Below are 12,251 nucleotides of genomic sequence, written 5' to 3' on the forward strand. Positions count from 1 at the left end.
GGGCTCGCCAACCGTGGTGCATATATAAAAGAGGCTCGCCAGCCGCGATGTGTAAATGAAAGGGCTCGCCAGCCGCGGTGCGTATATGAAAGGGGCTCGCCAGCCGCGGTGCGTATATGAAGGGGCTCGCCAGCCGCGGTGCGCTGTAAAGCCCGCCAGCCATGTGCATTTTAAGGCTCGCCAGCCATGTGCGTAATGAGGCTCGCCAGCCATGATGCGTTGTAAGGCTCGCGAGCCATGTGCGTTGTTAGGCTCGCCAACCGTGTGCGTTGTAAGGCTCGCCAGCCATGTGCGTTGTAAGGCTCGCCATCCATGTGCGTAACGAGGCTCGCCATCCATGTAGAAGGGTCGATAGATTGACCGTGGAAATAGCAGCGTTGGAGGGGCTTGTTTCGGGAAGTTTGTTTGAATTAGCCGGCTTCGTGAGGAAGCCTCCGATATACTGTTGGGGAATCTCGGTGTTTGTTTGTGGCGCCGGAAATGGATAGGTTTGTGAGCCTAGCCTCCAGGGTAGGCAACGATTTTTGAATCTCGAGGAGAGATAACGGTTTTTATTACCGTTGGTTTTGTAGGGAAGGGACAGATGCGTGCTCTGTCGTTTGATGTGTGTTTGGGGAGGACGATTTCAATTTCGTCTTTCCACAATTTGAGATTTGATGAATGTTTGTTGAAAATTTGTGAGAATAGTGGGTTTGAATCCTGCTATATGGTTTGTTTTTTACGGATAAGGGTTTTAATGCCGCTATCGAAATTTGAAGAAAACAACGATTTTGAGTTTCGCTTTTTTGTTTGGACCGACGGTTTTTATTGTCGTCGTTTGAAATTTGAAGAAATAGTGAATTTTGAATATCACTATTATTGTTTTTTTGAGATAACGGTTTTTATTGCCGTCGTTTGAAATTAGAAGAAATAGTGAATTTTAAATTTCACTATTATTGTTTTTTTGAGATGACGGTTTTTATTGCCGTCATTTGAAATTTGAAGAAATAGTGAATTTTGAATTTCACTATTATTGTTTTTTAAATGACGGTTTTATTACCGTCGTTGAAAATTGAGGAAATAGTGAATTTTGAATTTCACTATTATAGTTTTTAAAATGACGGTTTTTATTGACGTCGTTGAAATTTGAAGAAATAGTGAATTATGAATTTCACTATTATTGTTTTTGAAATGACGGTTTTTATTACCGTCGTTGAAATTTAAAGAAATAGTGAATTTGGAATTTCATTATTATTGTTTTTGAAATGACGGTTTTTATTGCCGTCGTTGAAAATTGAGGAAATAGTGAATTTTGAATTTCACTATTATTGTTTTTGAAATGACGGTTTTTATTGCCGTCGTTGAAAATTGAGGAAATAGTGAATTTTGAATTTCACTATTATTGTTTTTGAAATGACGGTGTTTATTACCGACGTTGAAATTTGAAGACATAGTGAATTTTGAATTTCACTATTATTGTTTTTGAAATGACGTTTTTTATTACCGTCGTTGAAATTTGAAGAAATAGTGAATTTTGAATTTCACTATTATTGTTTTTGAAACGACGGTTTTTATTGTCGTTGTTGAAAATTAAGGAAATTGTGAATTTTAAATTTCACTATTATTGTTTTTGAAATGACGGTTTTTATTACCGTCGTTGAAATTTGAGGTTTGTGTGGGAAATTGGGCCAAAGCCCAAAATTTCGCTGAACAAAGCAAAGGGACGCCTCATTGAGGCGGGAGCCTGCCTGTGAAGGAAGGGAGCTTCCCTATTTTTGTAGAAAAGACGCGAGAAAAAGCTGCTCGTCATTCTTACTTCGTCTTCACCAAATAAACTCAACAAATACAAGAAATCACCATTTTTGGGTCTCCTTTCTTGCTTGTCTTCGTGCCATTGTCGACATGTCATCTCAAGGTATGTAAATCCTCTTGAATCCATTTGTTTTTGTTTGTCTTTTTGTTGATTGAATTAGGGTCAAGCCCTAAATCCTCAAAAATTGAATTGGGCGTTTTTGATTAAGCCATTTTTGAGTGAAATTGATGATTGAATTAGGTTAGAAACCTGTTTAGGAGTATAGGAGTGCTTTTAGTTTGCATTTTGGACCCCGTTCCCGCTCCCTATGCTTAAAAAAAATATGAATGAGACGAGGAAACCGTCTCATTTCACAATGTCAAGTTTGTTTGCTTGAGTCGTGTGCCCCATTTGGTTGTATTATACTCGGGGAAAACCGTTTTTTGCCATATTGAACCTTCGTTGGGGTATTGTGGGCAAAATTGCAATTCTTGTCTTTTGCGACGGTCTTATGTCTGTCAAAATAAGCGTCTGTTTGAGCTCAAATTGAGTCAGTTTGCTTTGAATGGACCTTATTGGTAATTTAGGTCGCTTTGAGACGTGATAAAAATCACGTTGTTTCGTTGTGGTCGTATTTTGAAATTTCGACCTGTTTGCCCTTGAATTGGCGTAAAGCTGCCTTTTTGAGCCGTGGAAAATACCCCATTGTATCGGGAATATTTTGATTGTTGGCGCACCTTGTGTGCGTCTTGAGCTGCCATTTTTGTTGTTGGTGTTTTGACTCGTCTTTTGCTTGAAAAGAAGGGCGAGTCGTTTTTTGTGCGGTTTTTTTGGATTGTTTTATTTGGTTGGGTTCGGGCGGGATTGCCCTTATTTTGTTTTGCAGGTTTTTTTTGGATTTGTCCATTTTGTGCCTTCGTAATGCCGAAATTTCGGTTGACGTTTTTGTTTGTTATTTGATTGCAGGGGAGTATTCGGGGCCTACCGGGTCCATTACTGAGACTTCGGTGGACGAGGATGACCCTCGAGGAGGAGGAGACGACCTTTTTTTGTTACAGGCTTGGTTGTGTTTCTCCCTGGCAGCCTTTGCTCGGCCAATGATCGGGTACCGATCGTTGGTTGTTGTCTGCAGAGGTTCGGACATCTGATGATTGGGGGTTAAGACGGGTGCATTGTTCTGCTTTGCCGTCTTTGATCGTTGTTGAATTCCGATGATTGGGGTTCAACATCAGGGTATCGCCCGGTGGCATGGCTCTTTCTCATCGCCGAATTCTGACGATTGGGGGTTAACGTCGGAATGATGCACTGAGTCACCACTCCTGATTGTCATGTTGTCCAAAATCTACCAGGCATTGTTTTCTTTTTTTTGTTGTGGAGTACGAACGAGGTATTACCGTCATGGTAACCACCTCTGCTTCCACTGTTATTCCCTTGTTTCCCGTGTTGCTCCTTTTCTTTTCCGATTGGGAGGACAGGGAGTGCTTAGTTCGGTAGGTGGCAGATAGCCCCCAGTTCGTTGTTTTAGGCCAGTGTCTGTATGATAGATGTCCGTACTAGATCCTGTTTGTATGGTCAGTCGTTTGTATCAAACGTGTGTCGATGTATTTTGCGTGAGGCGGTTTGTATATATGTATTTTTTGGATTGTGGTTTATTTGTGATTTTTGGCTCTTTTGTGTTGTGTTTCGGAGAAGCGCTGTCGGCTGTTAGTTCCCCTTTGCTTCGCGTTAGTTCCTGCATCGTTAGTGTAGAAAACAGGCAACAGGTAGCACACACGCATAAATGTGAACACGTAAAAAGAATTTGATTGATAACAAAATTAACCACGATGACTCGAAGTTAAAATTTTAAATTTGAAATGATATTTTGAAAATTCCACGACGAGTCGTCACGTTTGGATTTCTTAAAAAGAAATTGATTTGAAATTTGAGCAATTAACTCATGTTTGGAATTAAATTGCATTGAAATTGTTGAAATTGATTTGTAAATCGAAAAATTCAAACTCAAACCGCCAGGGGTGAATTTTAAAATAGATTTTTGCGAGCGTATTTGATTTTTGTGAGATCAAGGCTCGGATTTGTGAGAGCTTGAAATTTAGGAAAACTGATGTCGTGTTATCAATTTTCGATTTTTGTGGAAAATGCGAAAAAGGTAATTTTTTTTTAGGAATTTCGACTGACATGGAAACGATCCATCGCGGATCGGGCGACTAGCCCTTCCCCCTTAAAAAAGAAGAGAAAAACCCGTATGTTTAAAGCTGCGTCATGGAAACCGTGTCGAATTTCATAAAACGCGAAAACCAGGAAACGTGATTGCGAGAAAACACAAAACATCCTGGGTAGGCCCGAACAGGAGCGAGCCCTACGGCGGGAGGTTTGAGGTGTCAGGAAGAAACATAACTTGAAAGGGACAATTCAAGGTGGGAATCCTGAGGAACAGCCCAAAGAGGCGCGAGCCACCTGGCGATAGAAACCAGCTTCCCCTTTTTTCTAAAAAAGGCGCTGATTGTTGTGTATAAATAGGGACGTTTGTGGTTCATTGTTTCATCATCCGAAACACGAAAACATCTCTATAAAAAAATATATCTTCTTCTTCCACAAAAATATTTATGGATGCTTTTGAGAATAGGTTGCGGCATTGGTGTCGGGATTTGTCACCTCCCGAAAAGTATCAACTCGTTGTCATGGGAGTTGGTCAATTGTTGGTGCTTCGTCAAGTCAAGGTGCAATCCTCATTTCTTGAAGCATGCTCTCACTTTTGGGATTTGAAACACCATGTTTTCGTTTTCCCGAAAGGCGAAATTTGTCCTCTTGCCGAAGAAGTAGGTGCCATTGGTGGGTGGCCGGGTTGTGTTCCGGTGCTTCCCTCGACTCGTTTGTGTTATAAGGAGAAGTTCCGTTCGATGTTGGAATTCAAGTCAACTTTCTCCTTGCTCCTCATGGTGTGGATATGTTGGCTCTTATCAACATTTTCTCAAATCGATTGGATGTCAATGTCTCGGAGGTGGCTAGGAGAAGGGCTCTTGCCTTTTGCCTAGTTTATGCATACCTCTTTGTTGATGCTTTGAAGCAGGAGGGGCCAAAATGCTATGGTAGCATGACCCTTGTGCATGTGGTTGAGCAAATGGAGTATGGTAGAGATCCATCATGGTTGGTGCTTAGCGAGATCATCCAAGCTTTGGACAAGAAGGGCTCTTGTGGAGAAGCTCCCTCATTTGGATCTCCAAGGATCCTCCAAGTGTGGCTAATGGAGAGGATAAGGTATGTAGAGCCTCCGGCCGATTCTTCTTCTTATTCCTTCCGTCACCTTACTATGAGGAAGAAATTGTACTCGGATAGTTTCGCATCCACCGAGGCCTATTGGACCTCAAGATTGGTGGAGGAGGGTGGTCCTCATATCCGTTGGGTGGTGCCATGGTGGCACTTGAGGTCCTTTACGGGGTTGCCCGCTCCGGTTACTAGTTCTCGTTCTTTGATGGTGGTGGGTTTGAAAGTTGCTTCCTTCATTTATCCCGAAAGGCTCATGAGGCAAATGGGGCGTCAACAAAAGGTGCCCGCTCAAGATACTCTTGTCCAAGAGAGTTTTTCCGGAACTCCGAGCTTATGGAGGTCTTCAAAAGGCGGTGGGCCACTCGGCCGCTTTGGGAGGTACCAAACCCCGTTGCCACGACATGGGTGACTTCCGATTATGTCAAGTGGTCAAGAGCTCAAACCTTAGAGGAAAGGTCCAAGTCTCGTAAGGATGAGGTTGTTGACTTGAAGTATAAAGAGGTTGGCAAGGCCAACCGTGCCTTCTTTAAGGACTTTGTTGATGGAGCTAGCCCGGATGTGATGAGGCCACCAAAGAGGAGAAGCTCAGGCCCCAAAGATGTAGTGGGCCGTGTATGGGCTCATTTTGGACCGAGTATGGGGTCATGCAAGAGACCAGAGACCGTCACCGTTGTAGACCCGTTGAGGATCCGTTTCAAAGAGGAAGTTCATGCTAGGCGGGCCAACAAGAAGAAAAAGGGAAAGATGTACCCCAAGGGAAAAGGCAAAGGTAGAATGGAAGAATGAAGACCTCCATTACCCACTTTATTATTATGTTGTATTAGTGTTGTGAGTTTTTATTATGTTGTACTAGCTATGTATTGTGTGTTTTGTGCTAGTTTTACTATGTGAGGTGCCTTAGTCGACACCTTAGCTTTGACAAGTTTTAGACTTGCCGAGCTTTATTTGTTGTTGAATTTGTAATCCTTCTCATTATTGATTAAATAAGAGGATTGCTTGTGTTAAAAAAGTCGTGAACGCTTGTTTCTTCCATCCATTTTGTAAAAGCAATTTGGTTTGAATTGTCCTAAACATTGCACTTGGGAAATGGGATTTTTGTGAGAAGGGAGAAAGGCCTCTTTTTTTTTGTATTTTTGTGGGAAAGAGAATATTTTTCCCTTTCTCTTTTTTTTTTTGAAAGTTGATGTGGGTGATGATTTATATGTGGGGATGTTTTTTTTCTTTTGATGGGGATGGTTGTATCATTCTTGTGTAAGAAATGACTGCCTACGTGTCCACCTGAAGAGGTGAAATCAAACCATGATCGTAGTTCGAAATGTTTTGTGAATTTATTTGGGTTTTGTGGTTGTATCCCTCTTGTATAAGAAAGGACTGCCTACGTATCCACCTGAAAAGGTGAAATCAAGCCATGCTCGTAGTTCAGGGGTTTTGTTTGAGTGCAAATGGATGTTGCCTTTGATAGATCAAAGGGCATTCGAAACGGGCAAGGTGCCGCAACTTAGACTCGATAAAACATGCAATTTCAAATCAGAATGCGTTGAGGAACTTGACTTGAAACGGTTAAGGTGGTCGCTAGTTGTAAAACTAGGGTGAGGTTGTAGGTTGCTACGGTTCAAGGGTAGTATTTCTTAAGTTGGTCTAGGTTGGTCGGGCTTGTAAAATCCTCCCCATCTAGGTCACTCAGTCTCACTGCGCTCCCCGAATGGATTTTCTTGACCAGGTATGGCCCAGCCCAATTGGGATTGAATTTCCCCCTCGGATCGACGAGTAATGGTACTCGAACCGACTTGAGGACCAAGTCGCCTTCCTTGATGTTCCTAGGTTTAACCTTTTTGTTGAATGCCCATTGTATACGTCGTTGGTATAGCTGGACGTTGTGCAAGGCGTTGAGTCGTCGTTCGTCTAGAAGTGTGAGTTGTTCGAACCTTCGACGGGTCCATTCCGCCTCAGGAACTTGACTTTCCAGTAGGATGCACAGAGATGGGACCTCTAACTCTACCGGCTGAACCGCCTCCATACCGTATGCTAGGTAGAAGGGCTTAGCACCTGTCGGTGTTCGAATGGAGGTTCGGTATCCCCAGAGATCAAATGGGAGTTTGCTCGGCCAATCGCGGTAGTTATCTTGCACTTTCTTGATAATGGTGACAAGAGTTTTGTTTGCTGCCTCCACTGCTCCATTGGTTTGGGGACGGTAAGGGGATGATCGATGTTGTTTGATCTTGTATTTGTCCAGCAAGAGTTTTGTTTCCGGTCAGGTAGTCACACTCCCGATCGAGAAAACCACTCGCGATGTGTTCATGTGCAAGTGCGACCTGAAAGACACCTTGCATTGAGTGGGAGATTAAAACGGACAAGAGAATTGGTAGCGCACACCTTGTGTCGGACAAATGGGAGATTGTTGGAGTTAGTGTCCTCCACAATAGTGCGTTAACATAATAAATCTCATTAATGGAATATCATCAGATATTTAATTATTTGATCCTCGTCAGTTGATTAACGTAAATCGATAACGGTTGGCTGACTAGAGTTTGACGTTATTGTCGTGAGACGGCGGTGATCAACTGACCCCTTTCGGTCACACCTAAAGGAACGAACCCCAATTGATAACTAATTAATTGTATGAGATACAATTTGTTTAGTCCCTTGATTTATAGACTAAGAGGTTAGTCGATTATTTTTAGAGAGATTTCGAGTTGCGAACTCGAGGAGCGGCAGTTATTATTTAATTATGCGATAATTAAATAATAAGTTTTGGGAAACGGGTTTTAGTTAATTAACTGTTAATTTACTAAAATTGTACTAATTGATTAATATGATTAATATTAGTACGTAAATAATATGTGTAGTGGTACACGTATATTTACGGAGTGAATTGGACGAATTAATTATGGAAGTATTTAAACATGATACGATGTTTAAAATGAAAATTACACGGATTTGTGCGACAAATATAAAAACCAACATGGACCCGTATATGGTCAAGTGGACCGTGTAAAATAAGAGTAGTGGATGATTACTCACATAATCATTTCACCTTATTTTTCTACTACCATAATTTATCTTATACAAGATTTTGCATGTGATGTAAGATAAAAATGTAAGACAAAATTGTCCACTAACACACTCCTCCACCCACCACTTTCCCTACTACTTCACTCCATCAATTGTTCACATTTTACTCTACCTCACTTCTACACTCTACATTCATGCATGTGAACATTTTTCCTCCATCTCTCTAAAATAATAATCCTTACTACTAAGCTTGTTAGTAAGAACACAAATAATATTACTAAGACTAGTTAGTAATACTACTAATAATAATCAAGGGTAAATATTAACATGTTCTAGTTCATACTTGTTATTATTTTTGGGTTAGTTCTTGGGTGCAACAAGAAGGAGATCTTCTATTTTGAAGATTTGCAAGGAGGATATTCTATTGGTATAAGCTCAAGAACAAGCTAGTTAGGTGAACTAGTTTGTGCCATTTTTACCACAAATTCAATGTAAGGAAATTGTTCTTTCCTTTTATGCTTTCATATTAGCATGCATGTTACATAGATCACCTAAATAACAATTTATGAGATAAATTAATTTTATTAGAGAGTCTAATATGGATCTATGATTTTTCAAGTGGTATCAGAGCTTAGACTTGTAATTTGCATGTTGATTTTAAGCATTTTAATGAATTATGAGATAATTTGTAAAAACTCAAAAATGGTGTTAGAAGAGGTTTTAGCACGAAATTTTTGGGACATGCATACCTACTGATCTCAAAAGGTTTGTGGAATTTTTTGGTGATTTTTGAAGTTATTTTGCTATTTTTAATGTTTTTTGGTAGAAAACCGAGTCAATATGTCGCATTTTAGTGAAAAAATTGACTAAAATTGGTTATAAGTTGTTTCGGTGCATGGATTTTTGTATGGTAGTTCATGCATATTTTCTACTGATTGTATGCAAAAAGTTGAAGGTTGGTTCGAATATTTGCATGTTTATTGATTTTTTGAGTAAAAAGTCGATAAAAGTCAAATTAATTAATCATAATTTCGAAATTTTTGATTCTGCCCATGATAAATTTATGTACATTTAAGAATAGTATTTAAATGTCAAAAGTTGTTTTGCATGTGTGTTTTCACTTTGTTTTGATGTTTATTGGTTTTTGTGGTTAAAAACCGATAAATATCGATCTTTTTCTTCACAAAATTTATCCGGATATTTTGGGCAATTTTTCTGACTTTTTGGTGGTCTTGGGAGTGTTCCAGAATACTAAAAAATTTTGTTTCAATTTTTGGGTAATATTTCAATTGTTTTGGATTTTTACTTAAATATTATGATTTTACCGATTAAATTAGCAAAATATCACCAAATCAAACTAATAATTTATCATAAAATTAGTGAGGACTAATTTTGAGGTTCAAAACAGTTTGGACAATTAGTTTGGATTTAAATGAGATTTAAGAGTTAATTATTGATTTTTACATGTTAAAAATCGATTAAATCCACAAAAACCGAGATGGATACCAACGAATGATAGAAAGGGCGATTTTGGCATCTTTTTTACAGCATTTTAAGCATATTTATTTAAGTTGAATGAATGATTGTCATTTATTTAAAGTATTTATCTTGTTGTACCTAGTATGGCCTAGTTAATTTTAATCGTTATTACCCGAAATGAAGGGAATATCGATTTGTTTGTAATTAAATACGATCTCGTATCGTCGGTTTGTAATTAATTAATAGTTTTATTTTAATTTTTTAATTAATGTATAATAGGAATAGCTATGTAATTCATTTTTAATACTTATTTTTACCGGCGTTTCCAATACGGATTACAACGAGACGGAGTCTTTTTTTGGAAGGTGTTCCAAATCCCACAAGGAAGAGCCAGTTATGGAATGAAGAGGCAAGGGACCAAGGAGTTGGTTTCCGAAATGTAATAGACTAGTTTTTATTAACTAGGTGGCCATACTAGGATTTATTCATATGCTTACATGTTTGCTTGTTTTATTTTCGCGCATGCCAAAATCGCCATTCACATGCATTTTATTTTCGCGGTTGTCAATTCACGTCATTTACATTCACCGAATTAATTCACTTATAAGGAATTTATGACTAAATTGACAAGATCTCTCACATATCTAAAATTGAAATAGCCTTACCAATTAGTAACACCTATGAATCTCTTGTTCATTAGAGACACGCTCGCCCAAGCGGGGTGTTCTCTTTTTACCTTGAGTAAGTAGGGTGGTAAGCGGTTATCACACGCCAAAATTGGTTGGACTCAACGGGATATAAGACGGTCTTGTGTTCCGGGGCTAGTACATGGATTTAAGGAAATTCGTCGACCAAGAGTTCTAGCGGTAGAATTAGTCAATGTGACTTACCGAATTTACACAATTATGGGGTGTTTCGCCCAGGCGATGCTCATTTTTGTTTAATATTTGGGTCTTGGAATCATTTATATAATTTAGTGGGAGATCATTATATAAATGTTAAAACTTGTTGAACATGTTTTTCACAAGTATTTTTAAAAACATTGAATGTTAATTTTTCCTATTTTTCGTTCTTTTTCATTAATGAATTTACTATGACATCGCGCACTTCATCCTCCTTTCATCCTCTATTTATTATTATACTCGTTTCGTTCTTTCATAGGAAGCGGTTTCTTTGAAGGAATTAATGATTGGTAACATGATTTACAAATTCATCTACATAGGGTTACAACGATTTTTGCGATTATTATACAACTTAACGTCCATACATATTAAAAAGGGGTTTTATGTTGCAAACTCATATTACGAGTTTAAAAAGAAGTCACATTTTATCAAGAGAGTCTTGATTTCGGAAGTGACAACCACGTCATGAAGATGACGTATTAGTTTTTAATTACTCAAGAGTAATTCAAAAGTTTGCGAAAAGAGTTTTCAAAAACACAAATAATTTTCCAATATAATACCGTCAAATGGCTCAATTCAATAAAAGCCAAATCGATTGTTTATGTGCTAAAGAATTTAGGCATATGATGACAATTGAACGGTTAGGTAGTCCAATTTCGCAAGAAGTTGAGATTTTGCCACATGTTACACTCACTTTATAGTAATTCACTCTTACTAAGTGTATAAAATATCACGAATGACTTGAAGAGAGGTCTTCATGAGATTCATTTTTGCTTGATTGAAGCAAAGAGGAATGTGAAAGTGAGTAGGAGTTAAGAAGTATCAACCCTAGATGTATGCGATAGAACAAAGTTGAAAGAGACATCTACTCAATGGATAGGCTAGTTCCACTATCTTGGTATGAGATACCAAGTACGGGTCATTTCTTTGTAAAGAAGTTTACATGAATTGATAAAACGTAAGACGTCTAGCATAAGACATTTTTGTATCGAAATGGTGCTAGATTAGCAATGATTTCGATGAGGACATATGTACCTAGTTTTGGTTTTAAAATAATGTAATCATCTATGTTCATACATAGAAGGCATCACTTATGTGATTTAAAACAAAATGTTGTACCTACTCCTATGATAACTTGGTGGTTGGTTTAGACCACTTACGTTAGAGGAATTTTACATTATTCATGAAAACTAGATATTATACTATCTTGTAGATTTTAAAGTCTCTCATTCTGTGAACCCATATTGATCAAACCTCAAGTAAATTCATTTCAAACGAGTAAACGAAAAGCACATTGAACAATCATTTGATTGTGAGTCTTATGGTATGTGTGCATGTATTATGTTTTTTTTTGTAGAAAAGAAACACAAATAATGAGGTGATTGACCATATACATACGGATGTGTAAGGCCGATAGTTGGTAATATACATACTTGGTTACTTTTACCGTATTGTTAAGTAGATATGAAAACCTCATATCTATTTAATAAGACATAAAAGTGATTTTTGAAACGTGGAATATTTTCAAAATGAAGTAGTAAACCAAAAGCACGTCAAGATCAAGATGTTGATCGGAAGTTTCAAAGTAATGACTTTGAAGATCAAATGGGTAATATCAAGTAATGACCTTGATAATCACTAAGAAGATTGTGAACCAGTTCACATAATACCTTCTCCTTGGACACCATAGTGTATGGTATAGCCAAGTATATAAACCGAACTTTATGAGATATAGTTTGAGGTTTTTTGCAATTTTGTAAGCTATTTTCTCACTAAAAGTTTAAAACCCGACTATAATAGCCTAAATGACTCCATATGAG

This window comes from Silene latifolia, chromosome 1 (assembly GCF_048544455.1).
Source record: "Silene latifolia isolate original U9 population chromosome 1, ASM4854445v1, whole genome shotgun sequence".
Classification (NCBI taxonomy): domain Eukaryota; kingdom Viridiplantae; phylum Streptophyta; class Magnoliopsida; order Caryophyllales; family Caryophyllaceae; genus Silene; species Silene latifolia.